We start from the raw sequence: 27,610 nt of genomic DNA, 5'->3' as shown, positions 1-27,610 counted from the left end.
ATTGACTTTCTGAGTGATTACTCTCTAATGACCACACACATAAAAATTTGTCTCCAGTCTGGACTAACTAAATCAGAATCTTTGATGGGTGGGGCCTGAGCATCTGTGGTTTAAGCAGCTTCTCTGCTGATTCTGATGTGCATGCTGCTAGCCATCTAATATCAGAAAGTGGAAAACTACACTATTAATTTCAGTATAAAGTAGACTGAGACCAAGACTCTAGAAAGCCATGAAAAGTACTATGGGGGAACAGGTGGAAGGCATTAATATGAGAAGCACATACAGTGATGTATTTATATATACTGTTATTACAATAGCTTCCCCAATTCTAATCCATTCTGATCAACAGGACAACATACATTACAAGAGGATTTTGGGCAGAATTTTACATTTTTGAGGGGCTTTATTTTAGGTTCTTTGGTCCAAAGAGGGCAAAGTCAGGTACCCCAGTGTCCCCCGATGGCCTATGTCAAATATTAAAAATATTAAATCCATGGATTTCATATATCAGATAGGAAACCATACCTTCTGTACCTCTTCTAATACACATGCTGATTCATAGAGAGGCTTTAATTACCTCAACTAAGATGACACCAATTGCCAAATTGATACATCAATTGACAGTGTTTAATAAAATGAATGAGAAAAACAGATAAGTAACATCTAAAAAGATATTCCATACATCTTTCACATGTCCAAATACATCCATATATCTCTGTCTTACAGAGATGACATATTAAAAGATCTGTAGAAGATGAATACACAGTATTAAGGACCATTTGCTAACTATCCCCTATAAGAAATGAGTTTCATTCAAATTCCCTCCTACAGGATAAACCTGCAGATATTTGAAGACAGACTTCGTGCCTTTTTCTAAGGCAAATATTTCTGTTTCCTGGTGTTGAGAAATATTTAAACATTAAGCTTGTCAAGGCCTAATAATGTGGTATCAGAGTCCTAATATCAATAATTAATTTTCTATTGTCATAACAAAATTGGCACTAAGAAAGGTATATAGTTGTTCCACTTTTCCCTTATTCTAATATTATTTCCTCAGTGTGCAAGGGCCTTAGATAACTATACATTTGCATAAGGGATGCTCAATTGCTACATTGCCTCTTAGGCTTTTCTCAACTCTATCTGGAAGCATCATGCTTGGGGTAATTAAAGCCCCTCTTTAATTCAGCATGTATTTTAGAAGAGGTACAGAAGGGGCGTGGTTTCCTATCTGATTTATGAGACCTGTGGATTTAATATCTTTAATATTTGACACAGGCCTTTGGAGGTCATTGGGGTACTTGACTTTACCCTCTTTAGACCACAGAGCCTAAAGTAAAGCCCCTCAAAAAGGTAGAATTCTACCCATAATCCTCTTGTAATATAGGTTGTCCTGTTGATCAGAACGGGTTGGGATTTGGGAAACTGTTGTAATATTAGTGTGTATAAAACCTTTGGTAACTTTTATCTCTGAATCAGGCTTAGAGTATTACATAATCACTGGACTTCCATACATACTAAGTTACTGCCATGTGGCAGTAGTGTTCTCTTAGCTGGACTCTTGTTTTCTTTTGGTTTATCTTTGGGTCTCTGTGGGATCTTAACTGCTAAGATGTAGAGCCTTAATACTGGCAATACCTTCAGCTGCCTGTGGGCTTCAGGCTGTATTCTGTTTGTTATTGTATCAATGACAGTTTTGTCCTCAGAATGGGTCACCAGTAGACAGTGATTTTCATTTGTCCGGGACCCATATCAGAGTCCTTCCTGTTATGAAGTTGCGTAGGGGAACACAATGGTTATAACATGATTAGGTATAGTTAATGTGACTACTTGCTCAATCCAAATTAATTGCAAAGTTAAACTGAAAATTATGTAAAAGATATAGAATTCAATAAAATCAATTAAAAATGAAAGGGGAGAACTTCTCCCATCACATGGTAAACTATTGTAAGGAGATTTGACAGGATCATATCAATTAAAACTAAGGAAACTAAAGCACAATATTGCTTCAAGTAGGATGCTTTGAGTTAAAAAATGATTAGGAGACATCCTTTTGAAAATTAAAAAAGATTAAAAATGTTTTGTGAAGATTTATAATTGTGAAGAAAGGTTAGACAAAAATGAAGGATTTTCTGTAGCAAGGTCATAAAATTATGTCAGCAAAATTAAACAAAGCAAATAAAAAATAATTCTTTATTTTAAAAAAGACACAAAGCTGAAATCATAAAATAAATTTAGTTCCACATAATTAAACAATCATTTTATGTTCAGTTTCATTTTTCAACATAAAATCTCAAATCAAACTATTTTTATTTATTTATTTTTTTTTTTTTTTACTATTTACTATAAAATTTTGTCCAATTTATATCACTCAAGGGTTTGGCAGGAAGTAGAAGGTACAGTCAAAGCAGTCACTGGAGAGAGTTTACTATTTCCAAAGACCTGAACAAGTTTTAAGGAACTACCAAAGGATCATCTAGTAACCTGGGGCTAGTAGAAGTGGAAAGCCATCACCTCCCCTAAGATTAAGGAGCCAACTAGAAACAGCAGTCACTTGAACTTAGAGAGAGTAACTGTATGGAGAGTGTTGCCTTTGGTAGACAGTGGGCACAGCCAATTCTCAGTGATTACACAGGGAGGAAACCAGAGCATTAATGCTCTTCTTTCTTCTCTTTCAGCCCCTGATCTCCTGCCAGTGGCCCCAGTGGGCAAAGCCAGAGTATAAATAGATCAGTTTCCTTGGTCACAGAGCGGGTAGCGAAAGACAGAGAGTAGAACTGGAAGAGAAAATGACAAATTCCAGAATGCCATTTGAAACAGATTAACTTTAAATGACTTAGATGTTTCTGAATTCATGCAATTTTTGGACAGCTTAAAAGAATAGGACTTGTACTGCTTGATTTAAGACACATTTTAATGTAAAGTTAAATCAGCTTTTGTAGTCACAATATGTACCCTTACTGAACAATGATTGACAAGGTAATATCCTTCAGAACTCCCCATACACACTGCTGCTATATCATGTCCTCCAATTTTGTATTTTGGAAGTTTTCTTTTTGGAGCTGTATGTATATAAGACTTGACATTTATTAATTAAGGTTTGTGATAATCAATTTGGATTATGTTTCAATCTCCTGAGATTTTTCTGGAGTTTAATATTTTATTGTATCAGTGCTCTTTGTAGCTTTTTGTCATGCTTACATACTATCAGCTGCAATGATCATCCAATCCTTGATAACAGTGTTACATTGGGCATGGCCATAGGTAGATCCCTGAAGCATACTATTATAGACTACACTCCAGAATGACAAAAATTATAATGTATTAGTCAAGTTAGACTAGGTTGTGCTGCAGTAACAAATGAACCTCCCAAATCTCAGTGACTTTCCATACCAAAGTTTATTTTTTACTCATGCTGCATACATAGTCCATGTATTTCTGCTCACAGTTCACTGGTTGGACCTAGTTGTATGTCCTCAGTCTAACCATAAGGGAATTAAAAATGTGGGAGGATACATAAATATTTGATGATAATTAAATTTTAGTATCATTTGCATGCCTTCCTTTGACCAGTTTTGAATCTACCTGATACTAATCTTATCTGTATTTCTCCATCTTTTAATGACTTGTTATTTATTGAAGGCCTTTTATAGAATAACAATAATTAAACATACACTCTAATTAAATCTCCAAGACCATCCAGTGGAATAGGTATTATCATTTTCCTTAAATAGATGAGAAAACTAAAGATTAGAAGTTAAGGCCAGGCGCGGTGGCTCACGCCTGTAATCCCAGCACTTTGGGAGGACTAGGGGGGCGGATCATGAGGTCAGGAGATCGAGACCGTCCTGGCTAACATGGTGAAACCCCGTCTCTACTAAATATACAAAAAATTAGCCAGGCATGGTGGCGGGCGCCTGTAGTCCCAGCTACTTGGGAGGTTGAGGCAGGAGAATGGCGTGAACCCAGGAGGTGGAGCTTACAGTGAGCAGAGATCATGTCACTGCACTCCAGCCTGGGTGACAAAGCAAGGCTCTGTCTCAAAAAAAAAAAAAAAAAGAAGAAGAAGAGAAGTTAAATATCTTGTCTAAGGATGTACAGTCAACAAGCAATAAAGATTTGAACCAATCAATTCTAAACATACATATTGCTCCTTATTATCTATATATCTAATCTCTTAGCTAAAAATGGGATAAAAGAAAGGGTAAACCTAAGGCCAGATTGAAAATAGGACAAATTGATTTTTCATCCTTCCCGGCAGTTCTTTCCTTTGCTTTGCTTTGTACTGCTTTCTCTCTTGTATTGATACACACAAAGCTCTCATTATCTCCACCTGTTATCAATTGCTTCCACAAAAAAATCTGAGAAGTCACTCATATTAAAGTAAAAATGACTAAATCTCTTCTGTTTTCCGTTTTAAGGGTTACTTACTTATTAAAGTTAGATCATCCTGCCACTAAGAAGAATACATTTCTAGTTGTATATGAAACATCTTTGAAATAGTTTGTTTAAGTAAACACTATTATTGTTATCCCTAAAATTGTATCATGGAGCTACCAACAGTGTGATCTTAGGAGGCAGGATACCACAATAGAAAACATGGACTTTGGGCTCAGGATGTGAATTAAATCCTTGCTATACTTCTAGTATCTATGTGACTGTGTGAAATTTATTTAAATTCCTGTGACCTTAGTTTTCTCATCTGTAAAATGACTTAATGCCTAGCTTATATTTTTTGTGAAGATTAAAGAAATATAGCACAGCATAGGTGCCCCAAGTATTTGTGAAGTGAATGAATAAATGATGTCCAGAATACACTAAGCAAGTCTTGATACAGAGAAGTTAGTAAATGATTGTAAAGTTGGATCTAGGGCCAGGGTAGAGTATGTTAGGAAAGGAAAGTCAGCAAGTGAAGCCAAGTATGGAAATTATTAAGTGCATTTCAATCCAAATGAATTTTTTTTTGTATCCTTGGCTTATATGCAAATAGAATAGAGGATAATTTATTTTGGAATCTACCCACTAAAACTACATGTTCTATGTCTTACTACTTTAGCAACTAAAAACAATCTGTTGTAATAAGATGGTGTGCATGGTGGTAGTGTGATTAGCCAGTGTATGAAGAACTCTTTATTGAAATCACTGGCCCAACCTGAGACATGTGACCAGGTGGCATGAAAAATAAAAGATAGTTGCAATTGGGTTGTAGCAGTCTCACTAGTTAACAACATGAATTGTGATGACTCTTGGTCATTTTTTATGTTGCTGAACTAACAGGCCGGGCACAGTGGCTCACGCCTGTAATCCCAGCATTTTGGGAGGCTGAGGCAGGAGGATGATGAGGTCAGGAGTTTCGAGACCAGCCTGGCCAATGTGGTGAAACCTGGTCTCTACTAAAAATACAAAACTAGCCGGGTATGGTGGCACACCCCTGTAGTCCTAGCTACTTGGGAGGCTGAGGCAGGAGAATTGCTCAAACCCGGGAGGTGGAGGTTGTGGTGAGCCAAGATGGCATCACTGCACTCCAGCCTGGGTGACAGAGCAAGACTCTGTCAAAAAAAAAAAAAAAAAAAAAAAAGTTAAATTGTAATTATTCAAATGTTTTCTATAAATTCTATTTAGGAAATTATAGATAATAAAGAAAAAGTAAGAAGATATAATTGAGGCATTTTGGGGGGGACATGATTGTGCCTTTTCTTTTTGTTTCAATCATTGTACATTTCAGAATGAAGACATTTTAAATCTGGAAATATATGTAGTAGAGGAAGTTTTATAATATTAAAAAATAAAGTAAATGTGTTAAGATAATATGTGTCTGTGACTTAAATTGTTAATTAAATAGCCTTAAATTGTTTATTGGGAATCATAATTCATGTACATATAAATGGTAGATTATGTGGAAGACTAGATTCTATGGGGAAAGAAGATAAAATACATTTCTTTTTTTTTCACTTTTCTAGGTACACTATATGCAAGTTTTTCTGGGTCAGCTTAAGAAATCTAACCAATTGAAACTAGAAAAAGGCAATTTCTCAGGTTAAAAGGGGAAATTCTAGTATCTCAAGAGGTTTCAGTTATGATGTAGCACCTACAGAAAAATGAATAAAGAATATATAATTTGAAAATTATATGTACTTCAAATTGTTGAGTGTGTAGTGACTCCAGGACACAAGAATCCAGGATACAGCTCCCAGGGGACATCAGAATTTTCTGGGGATATTTTAGATATTCATTCAAAGCAACCTAGTAGTCCTTGTTCCTATTTTTACTTGTGATTGCCTCTGCTTGACTCAAGATGAAGATCAGTCAGAATCACATAATAGCATGCTGCTTTTTATTCCCAGCACCCTAGGTGGCTGATGGCATTTCCCCTTTTATTCCCCAAGGAATTTCATAGCAGAAATAAAACTCCAATGATAATTCATATTCATGCTCTGTTGATCCTCCCTCTGCTTTTGATGCTCTGACCAATTTCTCAACCCGTTTCTAAGCTGATCTCATTACTTATTGACTTATTTCAAAAAGGAATAAAAACAAATCGAATTTTTTTCTTTAATTGATTTTTTCAGATAATAAAAGAAACAAATGCTCATTGTAGAACATTTGTAAAATATGTACCCAAATGCATGAAATCAATAAATCAAATCATTGATAACCCTGTTATAATTGGAGTATAATTTCTTCCAGTATTTTCTCTACCTATCAGGGTTTCTACTCAACCTCAGCACAAGTGACATTTTAGATAGAATAATTCTTTGTTTCTGGAGGATGTCCTACGAATTCTAGAACATATATAGCATCCCTGGTTTCTACTCACTAGATACTGGCAGAATAGAGCCTCCCTTCCTCAGCACCCAATTGTCACAAAAAAGTCTCCAGACATTGCCAAATATTCCCTTGTGAGCAAAATTGCACCCAGTTGAAAACCACTACTAAGTATTATAACGAATTGGAATTTTACTCTCTGTACAATATTACATTCTTTTTAAGCTATTTATATGCTTCTTAAACTAATATTACATAGTGGATATTTTCCCATTTTATTAAACAGCATTGAAATGATGGTTTTTACTAGCTGAATTCCAATGTAAAGATCAAATATAATTAACTATTTTCTCATTGTTGACCAGTTACATTGTTCATACATTTTTAAATAAATAAAAGTTTAAGGAATATCCTTATACATAAGCGTTTGACCCTATCGCTGATTAGAAATTTTTTGTGTCTTCCTAAAGTCATAAACTTATTTTCAAAGTAGCAAAGTATCTTTGAACTAATGCATAATTGTTCAGAACTTTGGGGATGTTAGTAGAGTGATAGATGTCTTTCACCCAAAACAAGCTGGTGGCTAAAATCTCTAAATATGCTCTGAACGTCTTTTGAATAATGTTTCAAAGGGCTGAGAATCTAATGAAAGCTAAGGACTGAATAACACTATTACACACACACACAATTCCATATACAGTTGATCTGTTGACAGCCATAGGCCTTAAGGAGTCCTGCTATAAAGACCTCTGGTTTCTACTGCAACTTTTACAAATATGTAACCCCAATAGAGAGCTAAGCAAACCAAAGTTAAGGGGCATGTCCATGACAGAACTAGAATCCTGGTGTCCACTGAGCCTTTATGAATTTACAAATGTCCAATATGAATCATATTACAGAAAAGCTTTGGAGGTAGAAATGTGAGACACTCTTTTGGTCCTTTAGACCTGTGGCAGTATTAGTCTAGTGAGGTCTTGGTTTCCTGAATTTGACTGGCCCATCAGGTCACCAGCAGTATCTCATGAAGATAAAAACAATACCAAGCACTAGGCTTCAGAAAGCACTTACCTGTCCTCATCACGAGGCTGAGTATAATTTACTCCCCAGTGTAGACTGATACATAATCATGTCTTTGAAAAATGTTCCCTGGAATGAATTATAATGCAATGGCTATGGCCACAATCATTACTTTCCAACATAGAGCGTGGGGGAGAAAGAGGGAAGTTGAATAGCATTTACCAAGATGAAGCAACTACTCCCTTGCCAAAGACGGTTTAAGGATCTTTGCTTCCATGCTTTTGTTTAGTCCTCACAACGACTCTGTGAGATGACTGATATGATCATTTTACGGAAAATAATTCAGATGGGTTAAGCCAGTGCCTTAGTGTCACGTGGAGAGTAAGTGACATGTAAACCTGGAGTAAGCTCATGCTCTTTTTATTACACTGTGTTACTCAAGAGGAACAGAATCAAGATTTTCCCCACCTTCCCTCAGCACACCGCTACCGCCATCTCCAATAAATCTTTGCCCTGGCACACTCTATCCCCTTAAAAACAAAGTATGACACTTTTTGGAAGGCCTTCTGAGGCATTCTTAGGTTATTATATTATCTACTTTATTAGACACTAATCTTGCATTTAGAAGACTCAACTTTGTTTTCTAGCCCTTTATCATTTACTTTTGATTGATGATGGGCAAGTCAGTAACTCTCTTTGAATGTCAGTTTTCTTCTCACCACAGCTGCTACACTACTTGATGCATAATATTAAGAGCTCATAACTCGAAGTAAAAGAAAACTGTAAAAGACTGATACTTTAAAAAACATTTAAATTCCCTTAGCTTTAATTTCCACATTTATAAATTTGAAATTATAGCTCCTGTTTCACAGGGTTGTTAAATTGTTCATTCAACAAATATTTACTGTGTATCTATTAGCATTATACACTTATTAGGGGAGAGGTGGTGGTGGTAGACATGTGATAAACAAGTAGAAAAAGCAAATTTGATAGTTGCCCATTGTGATAAGTACTGTGAAAAAAATAAACAAGCATTTTGGGTAGCAGGTTGAGGGTACGAGGGTTGGAGATTAAGGGTGCAAGGGCAGTCAGGGGAAGCCTCTCTAAGGACATGATGGAGACTTGAAAGCTAAAGGATGAGAAGGCACCAAAAATGGCTGGGCAAGTGCTATCTAGAGATTCTAGGGTGTGAAAACCAGGGTTACTAAAAGATAATGATAAAGAGCAAGAAGACTATAAGGGTCGCTACCCAAAATACAGTCTGCAGATCAGTGGTCATCTTCACATTCTTTGTTACCGGTCTGCGACAATACTAGAAGCCTGAACAGAAATGTAAATCAATGCAATGCCCCTGTCATTAAGAAAGTCTTGCTAGAAAAACAAAAGTCAGCTGAATTAAGCAGTATGCCTAGTTATATAGTTGGTGTACAGTCTGATGTCTGTAACTCCTTATATCTCAGTAACAACTTGCAGACCAGCCACCTTTAGTAGCATTTGTAAGCCAAAGTTAGAGAAGACAGGGGTCAGGCCCTGCAGAACCTTGAGACCAAGTAAGATGTCTGAGTTTTATCTTAAGTGCAGTAAGAGAGGTGGCCGGCAAGATGGCCAAATAAGAGTGACTTCAGTCTGCAGCTCCCAGTGAGATCAACACAGAAGGCGAGTAATTTCTGCATTTCCAACTGAGGTACCTGGTTCATCTCACTGGGACTGGTTAGACAGTGGGTGCAGCCCACGGAGGGCGAGCCAAAGCAGGGAGGGGCGTCACCTCGCCCAGGAAGTGCAAGGGTTCAAGGAGTTCCCTCCCCTAGCCAAAATCACAAGCATTCCTATATAATAATAACAGACAGAGAACCAAATCATGAGTGAACTCCCATTCACAATTGCTACAAACAGAATAAAATACCTAGGAATACAACTTAAAAGGGATGTGAAGGACCTTTTCAAAGAGAACTACAAACCACTGCTCAACGAAATAAGAGAGGACACAAACAAATGGAGAAACATTTCATGCTCATGGACAGGAAGAATCAATATCGTGAAAATGGCCATACTGCCCAAAGTAATTTATAGATTTAATGCTATCCACACCAAGCTACCATTGACTTTCTTCACAGAGTTAGAAATAACTATTTTAAATTTCATATAGAATGAAGAAAGAGCCCATATAGCCAAGACAATCCTAAGCAAAAAGAACAAAGCTGGAGACATCATGCTACCTGACTTCAGACTATACTATGAGGCTACAGTAACCAAAACAGCATGGTACCAGTACCAAAACAGATACATAGACCAATGGAACAGAACAGAGGTCTCAGAAATAATACCACACATCTACAACCATCTGATCTTTGACAAACCTGACAAAAGCATGCAATGGGGAAAGGATTCCCTATTTAATAAATAGTGTTGGAAAACTGAAACTGGACCCCTTCCTTACACCTTATACAAAAATTACCTCGAGATGGATTAAAGACTTAAACATAAGACCTAAAACCATAAAAACCCTAGAAGAAAACCTAGGCAATACCATTCAGGACATAGTCATGGGCAAAGTCCTCATGACTAAAATAGCAAGAGCAACAGCAACAAAAGCCAAAATTGACAAATGGGATCTAATTAAACTAAAGAGCTTCTGCACAGCAAAAGAAACTATCATCAGAGTGAACAGGCAACCTACAAAATGGGAGAAAATTTTTGCAATCTGTCCATCTGACAAAGGGCTAATATCCAGAATCTACAAGGAACTTAAACAAATTTACAAGAAATAAACCAATCCCATCAAAAAGTGGGAAAAGGATATGAACAGACACTTCTCAAAAGAAGACATTTATGTGACCAACAAACATGAAAAAAAAAGCTCATAATCACTGGTCATTAGAGAAATGCAAATCCAAACCATAGTGAGATACCATCTCACACCAGTTAGAATGGGGATCATTGAAAAGTCAGGAAACAACAGATGCTGGAGAGGATGTGGAGAAATAGGAATGCCTTTACACTGTTGATTGGAGTGTACATTAGTTCAACCATTGTGGAAAATAATGTGGTGGTTCCTCAAGGATCTAGAATGAGAAGTATCATTTGACCCAGGAATCCCATTACTGGGTATATACCCAAAGGATTATAAATCATTCTACTGTAAAGACACATGCACAAGTATGTTTATTGAAGCACGATTCACAATAGCAAAGACTTGGAACCAACCCAAATGCCCATCAATGATACACTGGATAAAGAAAATGTGGCATATATACAACATGGAATACTATGCAGCCATAAAACGGATGAGTTCATGTCCTTTGCAGGGACATGGATGAAGCTGGAAACCATTCTCAGCAAACTAACACAGGAACAGAAAACCAAACACCACATGTTCTCACTCATAAGTGGGAGTGGAACAATGAGAACATATGGCCACAGGGAGGGGAACATCACACACTGGGTCCTGTCATGGGTGGGGGTCTAGGGGTGGAATAGCATTAGGAGAAATATTGAATGTAGATGATGGGTTGATGGGTGCGGCAAACCACCATGGCACTGTATACCTGTGTAACAAACCTGCACGTTCTGCACATGTATCCCAGAACTTAAAGTAGAATAAAAATATAAATAAATGAAATAAAATAAAAATGGGCAATGGGAAACCATTGGTGGTTCTAAGCAGGAGAGTAGAGTGAACTGCTTTTGAGAGAAACAGATGCTCTAATGCACTTGAAAACATTTTATAAAGTCTGATGAATGTGAGTTTTGACTCAATAGTCTCATCTAATCAGGGCTTGCCTACCCATTCTGCCAACAGCTTCCTCCTGGACTTCTAATTAACATATGTCATGAATCTCTTGAGGCCATACTACAACATAATTTTTTATGTGGCAAAATATATGCCATATGATTTTGAGGTTCTGTCTTTCTAATACAAACAACATTTCATGCTTGGGAAGTAAATAAGTCACATGCCTATGGCTCAGGGGTTTCAGATATCAAAATAAATCCCCCCCCATTTTTGGACAGCATTAGTATTCCATGTTCACACCTACAGAGCTTATTACTAACATATTATCCATTTGTACATCCTTTGCTAAAAATAACATCTGCTTTAAATCCAGTAACTTCATAGCTGTACTTCATTCATGGAGGAAGTTTTAGAGTTTTCAGCAAGAGGAACTGGTGAGTTCACTCTCTTGTCACCCAGGAAATGGCTCCTTTTATCTTTTGGAAAAGCAATGGCATTGATGTGTTTGCCCCAGAAATGATAATTTCCCTTTCTCTCTTCCCTCCTTTCCTTCCTCTTTTTTTTTTTTTTTACTTTTTTTCCTGACTCCCCCTTTCCTTCTCTCCTCTCTTTCTCCCTTGCTTTCCTTTACAACGACTTACTAATTATCTATACCATGGGCTAAGAACTCTGATAGAGTCTGGAAATAACACCATTAAAAGGACACACACAGACTCTAACCCAAAGAAGTTTAGTCTTGAAGGGTCACAGAAAAGTAACTGGGAAATTATAATCCAGTGTGATCTGTGCTACAGTAGGGGAAATAAAGAGTGCATATTGGAGAACAAAAACTGGGAAGCTAACATGAAATTGGAGTCAGGACAGCTTCAGGGAGGAAAGAATGTCTAAGTTGAGGTCCAAAAAATAAGAAGTTACGCTGAAGATTTGGAGATGAGTGGAGTGTTCTTGCTAGAGATATCATGTGTGGAAGCTTGGAGATGAGACAGTGCAATGTAAGTTGCAATAAATAAAAGATGTTGAGACTGGGGGGACAGGAGAAGGAAGAGGTGGAAGAAGTAAGTAGGGAACAGTTCATAACAAACCTTTTAAACTATGCTAATGAGTATGGACTTTAAAGTGATGACAAGTCATTGAGGGATTTCAACAGGCAGATGATGTGTCATGTGGTCCTTTTAGAGAAATGATACTGGTTTCGGGAAGGAAAATGGATTAAAGGGGTAAGGTTGGAGTCAGGAGACCACATAGAAGGATGTGTCTGAGAATTATACTATAGAGTGAACAAGTTACAATTGTATGCATGCAGATGGCAAGATATTATATTTCATTAGACACTCAGAAAACTGCCAATTGATTTTCTCAGGGTTGTAGGACAATTTGGAAAAGCAAGAACAAGGGCCAGGTCTTCCAATCTGTGAATGGCTTTTCCAGTGAGAGCTGTTTCGAGAGTAACCATCACTCATTATTTTCCCGGCCCCTTACCTACCTCACATAATTTGGACATTTTTTAGTCTTAAAGTGGGGAGTTTCTCTTTGATGACAATTTTACTTTTGGGAGCTGTCCAATATTCTATTGCTGCATTAAAATATAAACTGACTTTAAAAAATAATGAAGGGGATATTATGCAGGCAGCTGTCAAGGGAATGATTGGAACTTAGTCCTGAAATTCTATTGTATCAAACCCTGCAGATTTTAATCTGTCCCCCTAAGGTCTTCTCTCAACACACACTCATGATACAAAGAAGGGGGGTTAATCAAAGAACAAGTGTGTTCAGCACTATTGTGAGCTTGACACAGAATGAAGCACCCTGGGGGATCATGAGGAGAGGTAGGGTGCGATCTCTGCCCTGAAGTTATCTAGTTTAAAAAGCAAAAGCAAACACACAGGAATATATCAAGCCATTTAAAACAATATCTAGGCATGTGTTCTGGTTATATGCTTAAAAGGTTAGTGTTCTACTTGTTCAGAAAACAAAGATGACTGGTAAGGATGAAGCAGTCAGACAACCTTTCTGGAAGAAATGGTATTTGAGCGAAGTCTTGGGTGAACAGAGGTGAGAGAGTGGTAGGCTAGGGAGTTGGAGTGGTGACGACGCATGTGTGAATGACTGTGGCGTGCCTGTGGCACTTTGGTATGGTGCCTAGAAAAGTGGTGGGGAAGTACCAAGAAACAGTGGGAAAGAAGCTCAGCCAGATGGTGTGTGGGCAAGAATGAATTACTTTGAAGTCAAGACACAGAAATTTTGAGAAGTGGGGATGCAGTGAAGGCTCTACAGTAAAGGTGTATTAAGAAAGGATTTTAAGATGTCCATATGAATGGAGGAGAATGGTCATCCCCAGTTCAAAATATACTTCAACTTGCCAATACATCTTGGCCAAGTCAAGTGACTCAATGCATGTCCATGCTTCCTCTCATCTCTGAGGCACCTTGAGGGTTAAATGAGATAGCAGATGTGAAAGTGCTCTGTGGATCCTATGTAATTACCATAAATGTTGTTGCCACCTTCACAAGTTTTCTATGTTTTTGACAAGTCTCTTTTTCAAAATTCAGTCTCAGTAGCTGACTCAGTGCCTTCCCTTGCTACCCTGGCTAGGCAGATTGTCTTGCAGAATTCTCTGTCCAGCATTAATCAGTTGTGTCCTTTGGTATACATTCATTTCTAGCATCTTAGACACATCTGCTTTGACAGAATCCAGTCTGGTTAGACAACCTCAAAAAAACAAACAGCAAACTCATTTAAATTCAGCATTTAAAACAGTGAGGTGGCTTGATCTAAATTAATATTTAATTTTTGATCTCAATTTGGGGATTTTGTGGTCATGACCTGGGTCTTCTTTTCTTTTAGAGTTCCCTACGGGACATTGCATAGCCTCAGTGACTAATGGCTTTTCTACACATGTCACTGACTGGCTGCCCAGGAGGTAGATTGTTGCTTCTCCTAGTGCTGCAAATTGCTGGCTTAGCAGCTTTTCCACTGTGGCTTTCTGCTAATATTTTTAGATTGCCAAGATGTTATCGAAAATGGTATTTAGTTGGGTGGCTTCGATGATTGCCTCTCATTGACAACAGGATTGTAACTTCTTGAGCTCAGTTGTGTCTGTTTAAATCATCAATTTCTGAAAATTCTTTACAAGGGACTGCTCTGTGTGTTTTGCAATGAGGGGCTGTGCATTTTCCTGTGGTTTCCCATGTAATGAAGATCCACGAAGACATGACTTTTGATTGATGACTGTATTTAAGAAGCTATTTAAGGAGTATTAGGTTTCCATGTTCTTTTGCTCAGGAGCAGCTTTTTAAACTGCTCTTTCTCAGCACCTTCATTCTGACAAGGAACATTCTGTTTGCATTTCATTTTTATTTTTAGGAATTTGCAGATGAGGCTGCCCTGAAACAGCAATCTGCTCTATCCAGAGGGGGGCAGAACAGTGTCAAAAATTTATGTATTTATTTCACAAATATTAATCCAGCAAGTGGAGCACGGCAGGCCCTGTTCTAGGCATTGCAGATACAGGGATGTGTTAAGACAATCCAGTCCTTACCCTCAGAAAGTTTATAGGCTTGTGAAGGAGTGATTTTTAAATTATAATGATGATAATCACTGTGAAGGAGAAATGCTAGGAGCTATTGGAGCCTTCAGAATATGGAGCAGGAATAGACTTAAGCAGTAGAGTAACATGTTGATACAGACAGGAGACAGAGAAATACTGGGTAGAAGAAGGCGGTGCTCTGGCAAAGGTCCCAACCTCAAGGCTGGAAACCTGCAGTCCTAAATGGGAACAGGCATTCCGATTTTTGCACCCAAAAGTTGCATTTTGGCCCACCATGTACCCCTGTCCTGTACCCATGTAAACTCCAAACCCCAGGCTCCATGAGCTGATAAACAGAAGAGCAGAAGAGCGGCAGAGGAGGAGAGAAGAGAAGGAGCATCTGAACGTCGAGGGGAATTCGACTGGGGATAGTTGGAGAGATCAGCCATTGGACAGCCAAACTCCAGGAAAAGATCATCTTCCCATTCCATCTCCCATCCAGCTCCCCATCCATCCCAGTGAGAGTCACCTCCACCACTCGATAAAACCCCCTCATTCACCATCCCTCAAGTCTGTATATGACCTGAGTTTTGCCATGGAGCCCTTCCCACCTGGCCATCTCATTAGAATGAACATGTGCTAACATGTGGGACTCAGCCTCAGCACTTTAATTAGAATTATTGAGAAAAAGATGTTCTCCTTCCCCTGGGGCTTTCAGAACCAATAGTCATTTTGGAGGGGCTACTGGCCATTTTGTTACTCAATACAAGGGGATAAGCCTAAGAAGGGAGCAACACACGAGGCAGCAGATGGTGCTTTTTGAGCTTCTGGGCAATCTGATCTATATGCCCCTAGCTTTTTCAGTTGCATGATCCAGTATATTTCCTTAAGTGAAGTTTAAGTGAGTTTCAGTTTGTTTTCTGTCACTTGCAACTGAGAGCCCTTTCAAACACAGTACTCTATGATTTGAGATCAGTAGCCAGAGTTAGTGACTGACAATGATGATGAATATTTATTTAGCTCTTACTATGTGTAAGTTACCATGACCTTTGACACACTTTATCTAAATTTAACCTTCCCAACAACCATATGACATAGGTATTTTTTTCCCCAATTACAGATGGGATGACAGATTTAGAGTGGTCACCTCAGGTCACACAGTTAAGATTCAAATCTAGGCAGCCTAACTCCAGAGCCCATACTCCACTACCTCTTAACAATAAGAAAAGATTTCATTAAAACAGATATTAAAGAAGCTCAAGTGAGAATTATAATCAGTTTCTCTCTTTGTTCAATATCTTTCACGTAATGGAGAAGAAAAAGCAGCCACAGAAGCCCTCATTCATATATCCTAGGTTAAGCCAGGTGAATTATCACCACTTAAGGCCCTAACTAACATTGATGGATTTTGACTGTTATAAAAAGATCATTCAACCTCATGCAGTACTGAAAACTCAATGAAGACAGAGATCTCTCTTTTTGGCTCCAGGCCTATATAACCAACAACCATCTAAAATTAACAATCTCAGGACTATATCAAAAAATGTGGTCTCTGATTTCCTTTTTATTTATTTTTAAATATTTATTTATTTATTTAGAGACAGAGTTTTGCTCTTGTTGCCCAGGTTGGAGTGCAATGGTGGGATCTCAGCTCATGGCAACCTCCACCTCCCAATTTCAAGCGATTCTCTTGCCTCAGCCTCCCAAGTAGCTGGGATTATTACAGGCATGCACCACCATGCCTAGCTAATTTTGTATTTTTCGTAAAGACGAGGTTTTACTATGTTGACCAGGCTGATCTCGAACTCCTGACCTCAGGTGATCCACCTGCCTCAGCCTCCCAAAGTGCTGATATTACTACAGGCATAAGCCACCATGCCTGGGCTCTGATTTTCAAATGGCACAGCAATCTGTTCCTCTTGCTGTATTTCCATTTTAATCGATGGAAGCTCCAGATATGTGGCTCATCAAGATGATATTTCTCATCAAGATGATAATTCATTAATCTCTTCCTTTCCCTGTTGGTCTATGTCTGATCGATTGGCAAATTTCCAATTCTATATCCAAATTATATCTGAAAACCATCCACCAGCCACATTAAACTTACATAGGTTCTTGGGACATACCAGGATCTTTTGCAAATGAGGACATTTATTCATAAGGTTTCTACTACCCCCAATACTGTTTTCCTGGCTCCTCCTATGGCTAGCTCTTTCTGATATTTCAGTTCTCAGCTTTAACATCAGTCTTCCTAGAGTACTTTCTTGACTACCTTGTCTGAATTATCACTTCTCCCCATCCCCAGTTACTTTTTTTCACATAATTCTCTTTATAGCTCTTATTTCAAACTGAGACATATTTTGTTATTTTATTTTTTTAATGAACATATATATTTTTATTTTTTAATGAACATATAACAATTGTGCATATTTATGGGGTACATAGTGATGTTTCCATACATATTATATATAGTGATCAGAGCAGGTTAATTAGCATATCCATTATCTCAAACTTTTATCATTTCTTTGTGTTGGGAGCATTCAATATCCTACTTTTAGCTATTTGAAACTCTATGATATATTATTGTTAACTATAGTCATCCCACATTGACAGAATGCTATGATTTACTTTTCCTTTCTAGCTATAATTTTGTATCATTTAACAACTCTCTCCCTATGTCCCCTTCCCTCACCCTTCTCAGCTTCTAGTATCCTCTATTCTACTGTTTGCCACCGTAAAATCACAGTTTTTAGCTTCCATATATGAGTGTAGAAGAGTTCCCCTTCTCTATATTCCCACCAGCATTTGCTAATATTGCTATTTTTGATAATAGCCATTCTATCTGGAGTGAGATGATACTCCACTGTGGTTTTGATTTACATTTCCCTGATGATTAGTGATGTTGATGTGTGTGTGTTTGTGTGTGGGTGGGTGTGTGTGTGTGTTGAGAAACACCTGTTCAGATCATTTGCCCATCTTTTAATTGGATTTTTTTTTTTTTTTTTTTTTTTGCTGTTGAATTGCTTGAGCACTTTATATAACCTGGATATTAATCCCCTGTTGGATAGTTTGCAAATATTTTCTTCCATTTTTGATATTGTTTTTTCACTCTGTTGATTGTTTTCTTTGCTGCACAGAGCTTTTTAATTGATAAAATTCCATTTGTTTATTCTTGTTTTTGTTCTCTGTGCTTTTGAGGTCTTATTCATAAAATCTGTCCAGATCCATATCCTGAAGCATTTTTCTTGTTTTCTTCCAGTAGTTTCATAGTTTCAGTTCTTATGTATAGGTCTTTGATTCATTCTGAGTTGATTTTTGAATAGGGTGAGAGATGGGGGTATAGTTTTATTCTTCTGCATATCAATATCCAGTTTTCTCAGCACCATTTATTGAAGACTGTCCTTTACCCAGTGAGTGTTCTTGGCACCTTCACCAAAAATCAGTTGGCTGTGGATATTTGGATTCATTTCTGGGTTCTCTATTTTGTTCCATTAGTTTATGTGTCTGTTTTTATACCAGTGTCATGCTGTTTTGCTTATCACAAATTTGCAGTACACTTTGAAGGCTGGTAGTGTGATGCCTCCAGCTTTCTTCTTTTTGCTCAGGATTGCTTTGGCCTTTCACTGTCTTTTGTGGTTCCATACAAGTTTTAAGATCTTAAAAATCTATTTCTGTGAAGAACGTCATTGGTATTTTAGTAGGGATTGTACTGAATCTATAGATTGCTTGGGTAATATGGTCATTTTCATAATATTAATTCTTTTATAATATTAATTTGCTTACTTACTTTCTGTGTTTCCCACCAGAATATAAGCTTCCTGAAAGTAGATTCTTTATCTCTTTAGTTAAACTTTGTATTTACATACATAATCTAATGCTTGGCATATTATAGGCACTTAATATGAAATGAGTGGATCAATGGGCACTCAGTGATAGGAATGATATAGTTAGACACTCAGGGAACATTCTCTCTCATTGTGTAGCTATATGTCATTAGCTAAATATCTGTGTATCTTTGAGTTTTATTCGCTTAGCTAGTCAAAAAAAGGGAGGGGGCTAATGGTAACCACTTTGCCCTCCTAAACCAGCAGGCTCACAAGTCTTCTAACTGGAAAGAGTGGTTGCAGTGCAAATATCCAGAGAAAATCATTAATTCATGACTCATGACTCAGGAGGCAGGCAATCAGAGCTATAGAAAAATGGCAAAAATGACAGTGTGGGGACCAAAAAAAGAGCCCACTTATAACTGTTAGAGGGTAATTAGTATCACACAGAGCAAAACATCTAAATTTGTTGCAGAAATACACTTGGCCATGGGGAATTCTCTTCAAGCATGGGAATGAATGTTCAGAATCCAGTGCTCATGCTAATGTCTACCTTTCGAGTCCAGGGTTCACTGTTCAGGGGCTTTTTACTCAGCATAACTTTTGTGCCTGACAAAATTAAATTCTTGGGCAGAATAATTACATGTAAATGCTGCTGGGCTATTAGTCTCAAGGGGCCAATTTTCTAGCCATTTGTTGCCATCAGAAATGTCAAATTTATTACACAGAGGGCATGGTAATACACACGACATCCTCTCCTAAATAGGGTATGAAAGTCACTAATCAGCACTGTGGCTGTGAATGTTGAAGTCAGTAAGATGTTGCTTTAGTTAATAAGGTGATCTGAATTAATTACATGGATTATTTTAAGGAAAATAAAACATCTCATAATAGATGTGCTACCTGAATACAGGTTCCTCAGTTCAAAGACTATTTGCTCTTAAGAGGGCTAATAATTTCCCACTCTGTCATATTTTCATAGATTCCCAGGGTCCAGGAAGAAAGACACTGGGCAAAAATAGGGGCTCCAACTTTAATTTCTGGCTCTGCTATTGTCTTACTATGTGAGCCTACAAAAGTCACTTACCCTCTCTGATCTTCAGTTTTCTTACCTGTAAAGATAATGCTGTGGTTCCATATGAACTTTAAAGCAGTTTTTTCCAATTCTGTGAAAAAAAAAGAGCCCACATTGCCAAGACAATCCTAAGACAAAAGAACAAAGCTGGAGGCATCACACTACCTGACTTCAAACTATAGTACAAGGCTACAGTAACCAAAACAGCATGGTACTGGTACCAAAACAGAGATATAGACCAATGGAACAGAACAGAGTCCTCAGAAATAATACCACACATCTTTGACAAACCTCAGAAAAACAAGAAATGGGGAAAGGATTCCCTATTTAATCAATGGTGCTGGGAAAATTGACTAGCCATAAGTAGAAAGCTGAAACTGGATCCTTTCCTTACTCCTTATATGAAAATTAATTCAAGATGGATTAGAGACTTAAATGTTAGACCTAATACCATAAAAACCCTAGAAGAAAACCTAGGTAATACCATTCAGGACATAGGCATGGGCAAGGACTTCATGTCTAAAACACCAAAAGCAACAGCAACAAAAGCCAAAATTGACAAATGGGATCTCATTAAACTAAAGAGCTTCTGCACAGCAAAAGAAACTACCATCAGAGTGAACAGGCAACCTACAGAATGGGAGAAAATTTTTGCAATCTACTCATCTGACAAAGGGCTAATATCCAGAACCTACAAAGAACTCAAACAAATTTATGAGAGAAAAACAAACAACTCCATCAAAAAGTGGGCAAAGGGTATGAACAGACATTTCTCAAAAGAAGACGTGCATACAGCCAACAGACACATGAAAAAATGCTCATCATCACTGGCCATCAGAGAAATGCAAATCAAAACCACAATTAGATACCATCTCACACCAGTTAGAATGGCGATCATTAAAAAGTCAGGAAACAACAGGTGCTGGAGAGGATGTGGAAAAATAGGAACACTTTTACACTGTTGGTGGGATTGTAAACTAGTTCAACCATTGTGGAAGACACTGTGACGATTCCTCAAGGATCTGGAACTAGAAATACCATTTGACCCAGCCATCCCATTACTGGGTATATACCCAAAGGATTATAAATCATGCTGCTATAAAGACACATGCACACGTATGTTTATTGTGGCACTATTCACAATAGCAAAGACTTGGAATCAACCCAAATGTCCATCAGTGACAGACTGGATTAAGAAAATGTGGCACATATACACCATGGAATACTATGCAGCCATAAAAAAGGATGAGTTTGTGTCCTTTGTAGGGACATGGATGCAGCTGGAAACCATCATTCTCAGCAAACTATCACAAGAACAGAAAACCAAACACCGCATGTTCTCACTCATGGGTGGGAACTGAACAATGAGATCACTTGGACTTGGGAAGGGGAACATCACACACCAGGACCTACCATGGGGAGGGTGGAGGGGGGAGGGATTGCACTGGGAGTTATACCTGATGTAAATGACAAATTGATGGGTGCTGACGAGTTGATGGGTGCAGCACACCAACATGGCACAGGTATGCATATGTAACAAATTTGCCCGTTATGCACATGTACCCTAGAACCTAAAGTATAATAATAATAATAATAAATAAATAAAAATTAAAAAATAAGTAAAATAAAATCAAAATGAATCACAGGGCCAGTGCGGTGGCTCATGCCTGTAGTCCCAACACTTTCAGAGGCTGAGGCAGGTGCATCACCTGAGGTCAGCCTGGCCAACATGGCAAAATCCTGTCTCTACTAAAAATACAAAAAATTAGCCGTGCATGGTGGCATGTGCCTGTAATCCCAGTTACTTGGGAGGCTGAAGCAGGAGAATCACTTAAACCCAGGAGGCGGAGGTTGCAGTGAACCAAGATAGTGCCATTGCACTCCAGCCTGGGCAATGGAGCTAGATTCCATCTCAAGAAAAAAAAAAATGAATCATAGAACTAAATGTGAAAGGCAAAACAATAAAGATAAAATAAACAACAACAACAACAACAAAAAAGATAAGGCCGTGTTGTGCTGATGGCATTTTAGAGAGTTCAAAGGAGGGAGTTTGTTTTCAAGCACTTTGGAATCCTGAAAATGCTATACAGAGGTGGAACTGTGCTCTACATTGTAGACATTTTTTAACTTTGCATGCCCAATGTCATTTCTACTGCTTTTATTCTTAGCAGAGGACCCTAGGCTTCACTTTTAGAATGCTTCCTCCTTTATTTAAGTCAATACAGCTCAGTTGTCTTTTTCTAAAATTCCAGAAGTAGTCATATGACCCAGAGTTGGCCAATTGAGCCTTGTATCACGTTGGCCTCATTGATTGTTTCAGAGATAGGTATATGACTTGGGCCAAGACAATGAGACGTATTTCTTGTATATATGGAGAGAGGTGATGGAAAAGGGAAGTATTTTGCCTTTGGGAAAGTAACCTGTCAGGGAATAAAACATGATGCAGAGCAAAGAGATAGGGTGATGCTGAATTGTAATGACATCTTTTGAGCCCCTGGATCAAGCTTGCTGGCTGGATGCTTTATTAAATGCCTGATCTGTACCAGGCACAACTAAAGGCGTTCAGAATTTATCTTTGTGTGAGAGAAATAAGTCTTGCTCTCATACAACTCACATTTCAGTTGCATGAACCAACACATTTCCAGTTTCAGTCTTCATCGTTTGTTTGTGTTCTCTCTTGATCCTGAAAGTTCAGGATTGTATAAAATGGCCAAAAAATATCTATTTTGCTGAAATATTGTAAAGAGAATGTATATGAAGTCTTTGGGATATAGTAGGTGCTAAATAAATGCTATTAAAATAGACATCAATTATTATTCCTGGCCACCTTTTCTTTGTTGGAGAATCTCCTGTCTTTTGAGTCAGAGTTCATTTTAAAGCTTGGCAATGCCATCTCCTATGAAGCAAAGTTATAGACATTTAGCTAATAATTCACTAATTGGATGCAGCAGACTTTTGTCTGAATCATATTATACAATGAAGAACCAACCATGCAGACTTCTTTCTGGGGAGGTTGGTTCTAGTGGTGGCAGCTGCATGTGATTCTTAGAGTCAGCAGAGGCAGCGGTTCCAGCAGTAACATATGAAGCACTGCTTCACAATGCTAACAGGACAAACTGCAGAGGCAGTGTGTGGCGGTGGAGGCTGTGTGCCTTCACCATACATCCCTGAGAAGAAGGGATTCCTGGATGTGTAGCTTCTGAAATAGTTCTCTGGACTTCCTAGGGATTATGGAAATCAGCCCATATCCATTAAGTTCATTATTTCTGCTTTAATTAGCCAGAGTTTATATTTTTGCTTACAATTAAGACCTGACTTATGATAATTGTGATAATATAATTTCAATAATGACAATGGTGATGATAAGAACTGTGTTGTAGGAAGGAAAACAATCACTCAGTTTGTAATGTGGAAAATAGATAAGAGAGCAGTGAGATGGGAAACAGATAAGTGTGAGACTAATCATATTACAAATGATGTATGGTGACAAGAGATGGCATGGCTGGTAGTTAGTCTCTAACTGTGTAGATGAACAGAAAGGAATAGATTCAAGAGAGACATTGGAGGTAAGGTAACCTTGAGTTTCTTCAGCTTTTGGACCATTCATAGTACAGAAACTTTGAGAGATGTTGGCCTTAGGTGCTAATGTTCTTTGTTCAACCAGAAATATTGGGGCTGCAGAGAGTACAGCTCAGCCTCACATCATTTAAACTGAGTCAAAGAACAACTAGGGGTCACGTTCAGATTGGGTTCCCTCATCTGGGTAGAAAGACTCACGCTTTTCCATTTTTGTCTTTGCAAGGAGGTGAGATTTCTCCTGGACTCCCATATGCTGATGACATCCGATATTTTGCAAATGGTAAATATGCAAGAAAGGTGCTCATTAATAGATAATGAACGCTGCTCATCACGATTTTCTGTGGAGCTTTCTCACTGTCCCAAGTGCTGTAAGGCCAGCCTAATGAGCCTCTTGTGACCACAGGAGGAACACAGTTCAGAGAGGGTAAGCGCTTTCTATTGAGATGTATAATTTTCCCCTTAAATTCATTAAAAGTTTCTGAAACAAATAAATAAAACATAACTGATACAGATCCAGCCTCCTTTTCTTCCACAGATCATTAAGAAGTTGTAATTGCTTCCCAGCACCCAGGAAGCTCTCATCTCTAAGAATAGAGCATTAGTTGTGACTCCCTGGCAATTGTTATTATTCTGAGGAATTAATTTACTCTAATTAGTTTTAAGCCCATTAACAGAAATAGAAAGCTGAGCAAGGGAAGGGAGGTCTGAAAACAACATTTTCCTCAGCCCATTGTAAGAACTTTCCATGTGTTTAATAATTTGGCCAGTGGAATTCAAACCTTGTTAAAAACCAAAAAAAAACACATATAAATTAAGATATAACTAGTATGACTCCTAAAAGGCACATTGGCTCTTATTCTGTTTTCTGAAAGTAAGAAATAAACTATAATTTTTCTGTCCCGCTGGAAATCTTCAAATTGAGTCCCAAGGATGCCAAATCAGAGAAATGATTGATAGTGAGGTTCACAAGGGGTTGGTTTTGCTCAGGCAAAATCGATTTCTGTTTGGGATGATTCAAGATGTTTGGGGAAGGCTGTATTCTCTCAGGAAGTAGCCTCCCCATCCTGAGTCACTGTGGCTGGAATCTGGTCATGACAGAAAAAAAAAGTGACTTATTTGAGTTATTTTCTCTAGGTCTTCTTTAAACAGTTCATCCATGCAGGAGGGGGAATGCATTTTCCTAAGTCTCATGGAAGGGCTTGCATAGCTTAGAGCTCAGCCTCGGAGTGGACTAGCACACAGCTGTTTTGGAGACTGCAGGATAGCCTGCTGGGATAGAGATATCCCTGGAAGATACAGAGCTGGTAAGGCTATCAAGGTAAATTGGGCACAAGTGGTGGAGTCCATGGCGTTCAGAAAGGTTTTCAGGCAACAGGGAGACCTTGGAGTTTTTTGTTTTGTTTGTTTTGTTTTGGAACAGAGAAGTAACAGAATCAGATCTGTGCTCCTTGATAAAATGTAAAGAATGAATTTGAAGAGCAGAGACTAAAGGATAGAAGGCAGCTTAGGAGATCCAGGTAAGGAGTACAGAAGGCCAGAAAGCAGGGCAGTAGAAGTGGAAAGGAGGAGACAGGGTTTGAAAATGTGTTGGAGTGGAATGTGTAAGATTTAGTGAGGAGTAGGATGGAGCTAGAGAGACCCAGAGGCTTTAGGTCTGGGTAGTTAGAACAGTGAGGCCAGCAGTAAAGATAGGGAGGGAACAAAAACATAGAACATTCCCAGAGTCTGAGACAATGGATTTGGTTTTAGACAAAATAGATTTTAAAGACGATAGGCTTTGGGGGAGAATAATCTGAATTTCCTGTAAAGCAGACACTGACTGGTCAGACTCATGAACTTTTGAACCAGGCAGAAGTATATGAAATTTATAATAAATAAATGAAGCGGACTGGAATGGAGGGCCACTAGATTTAGAGAACATGACCCATGTAAAGGCGACTTAGCTCCACTGAGTTGCTGATGGGCAAGAATGGGGGTCAGTACTGTCAAATCATCCAATTCCTAAAGAGAGGCCAGAAATCAGAAATGTGACCTAAAGTCTCCTGATTCTTAAATGTTGGCAACCAATTCTTTCTTTGTTGAACCTTGAAGTAAGCCAATCCCAGGCAATTGTGCAGAGCATCCCACCTGATCCCATACATTTGAGATTGGATGAACTAACCTGAAATATTACAGAGCAGCGGTGCAGAAGTGGGGATACAACTAAAGGAGGATCACCAAGGAAGTGTTTTTGAGCAACTGCAACATTGCTGACCCCATGCTAGGTGCTGTGGGAGATATAAACTATAGGTGCTGCTCCCAAGAAGCTGACAGCAACGCTGCATCAGAGAAAAAAGCAGCACATTATGTGATTATGGGTGGGAAGACTCAAGAAAGGGAGAAACCAGCATCAAATAGACAAGTGAAGAGAGGCGATATAAAAGCTCTGGGTCTCAAATAGCTTTAAATAGGAGGCAGAAGGTGCACAAAGAGCTAGAGATTTTCCTCCAAATTCAATTTCCAAGTCAATAGCTGCAATTCAACAGGTTTTGTGATTTCTGCAGAAAGATAGGCATGAGGCTTCTGAGAGCAGGTGGAAATGAGTGAATTATAGGGGGAACCTGCTTTCATACTAATGATGACTAACAGAAAAGTTTGTGCTATTTATTTTATTATATTTTTTAAACAGTTTTCTCTGTTCCAATTGCTAGGCCCTTGGCATCTAACTTAAGAATTATCAATAAATAATACAAATCTTGATAGTTTATGTTAGGAGATGACACATCTCTGTAAAATAGTGAGATAATCTCCGAAGCTGGAGCACTTTATTCAAGGTTGGTTTATTTAGGATTGCCCATGGAGTATGAAAAGAGGTTAAGAGAACACTGAAATTCTCAGGATAGAGGAGAGTACTACAAAAGAGAAGATTTGTCATGTTCTTTATAACCAGGCTTTGGGGATGCAGCAGAAAGTCAAATAGAGTTTGCGTAATAATATACTCCGTATTTGCTTCTTGAATTCTTGTCTTTCTTCTTTCTTTTCTATTTTTTCCCCAAACCTCTGATGTTAACAATGAGGAGTGATTTATTTGTTGGGGAATAAAGAAAATAGTGCCTTTGTCCTGAGTTGGTATCAATCATTGTATTTAAATGAGCTTTTTTCTGATAGGCAGAATCAATTTGTGAACCACATTTGATCCCCTCAGTTCAATTACTGCAGAAGCTGCTTCCTGGCTCAGGTGAGGAAAAAATAAGAATATATTTTTGCATTTTCTCTTCTGCAAGGGAGGACATGAGAGTATAACAACCACTCAGAAAACAGCATGACATTTGTCTGACTGTTTTGCTTTGGGGATGGATGGCTCTTGGGGAAAGAAGCATTTTCAGAGCAAGAGGCACTGTTTTTCATAAATAAGGTAAAGATCTACATCTCCTGCCTTTTTGACCAGTTTCAATTATGTTTGGGTGAAAATGCCAGACCATATTTCTCTAATAGTAGCATGAGTTCTCACACCTGATGCAGTTTTGAGATTACTGGGTTCTTATCTCTAAAATCAGAGGGAGGGGGAAGGAATGAACCAAGGAGAGAAGGGCCTCCATGCAAAACTCCAGAGGGCATCAGGCCTCCCAGATTTTTCTGGGACTGTCAGCTACACGGGGAGTCATGTGGTAAGTTGAACCCAAGGTTCTCATATGTGTCCTTTGAGCTAAAGTAAGATCCCTCCCACAAAATAGTGTCTTCTATTATAGTGGGGACTATTTTAGTTGTGCACAGACAGAGGCTACTTCAGAAGGGAGTTAGAGATCTCATTTTAGAAAAGGTTAATATAGTAAAGACATTTAATTGCTTTCTGGCTGACTTTGAATACTCAGATTTCCAGCATTCTTTGGGAATTAGGTAAATTCTTTCTTTTCAATATCCTGTTTTGAAGGATTCTGTTTTCTCCTTCAGTGACTGGAGCATTTGGAGCAATAACAGGATTATTCCTTTGGGTTAGCATTAACAGCTAATGTCACGCAAATCAGAAAACTGCACTTATATGCATGCCTTGAGTTACAAACAACAGGTGACAACCATCACTTACCAGAGATGGTAAAGTTTTCTTTCTTTTTCTT

This window comes from Theropithecus gelada, chromosome 6 (genome assembly GCF_003255815.1).
Source record: "Theropithecus gelada isolate Dixy chromosome 6, Tgel_1.0, whole genome shotgun sequence".
NCBI classification, from domain to species: domain Eukaryota; kingdom Metazoa; phylum Chordata; class Mammalia; order Primates; family Cercopithecidae; genus Theropithecus; species Theropithecus gelada.
The sequence above is the reverse complement of the archived record's forward strand: the minus strand, read 5'-3'. Positions refer to the sequence as shown.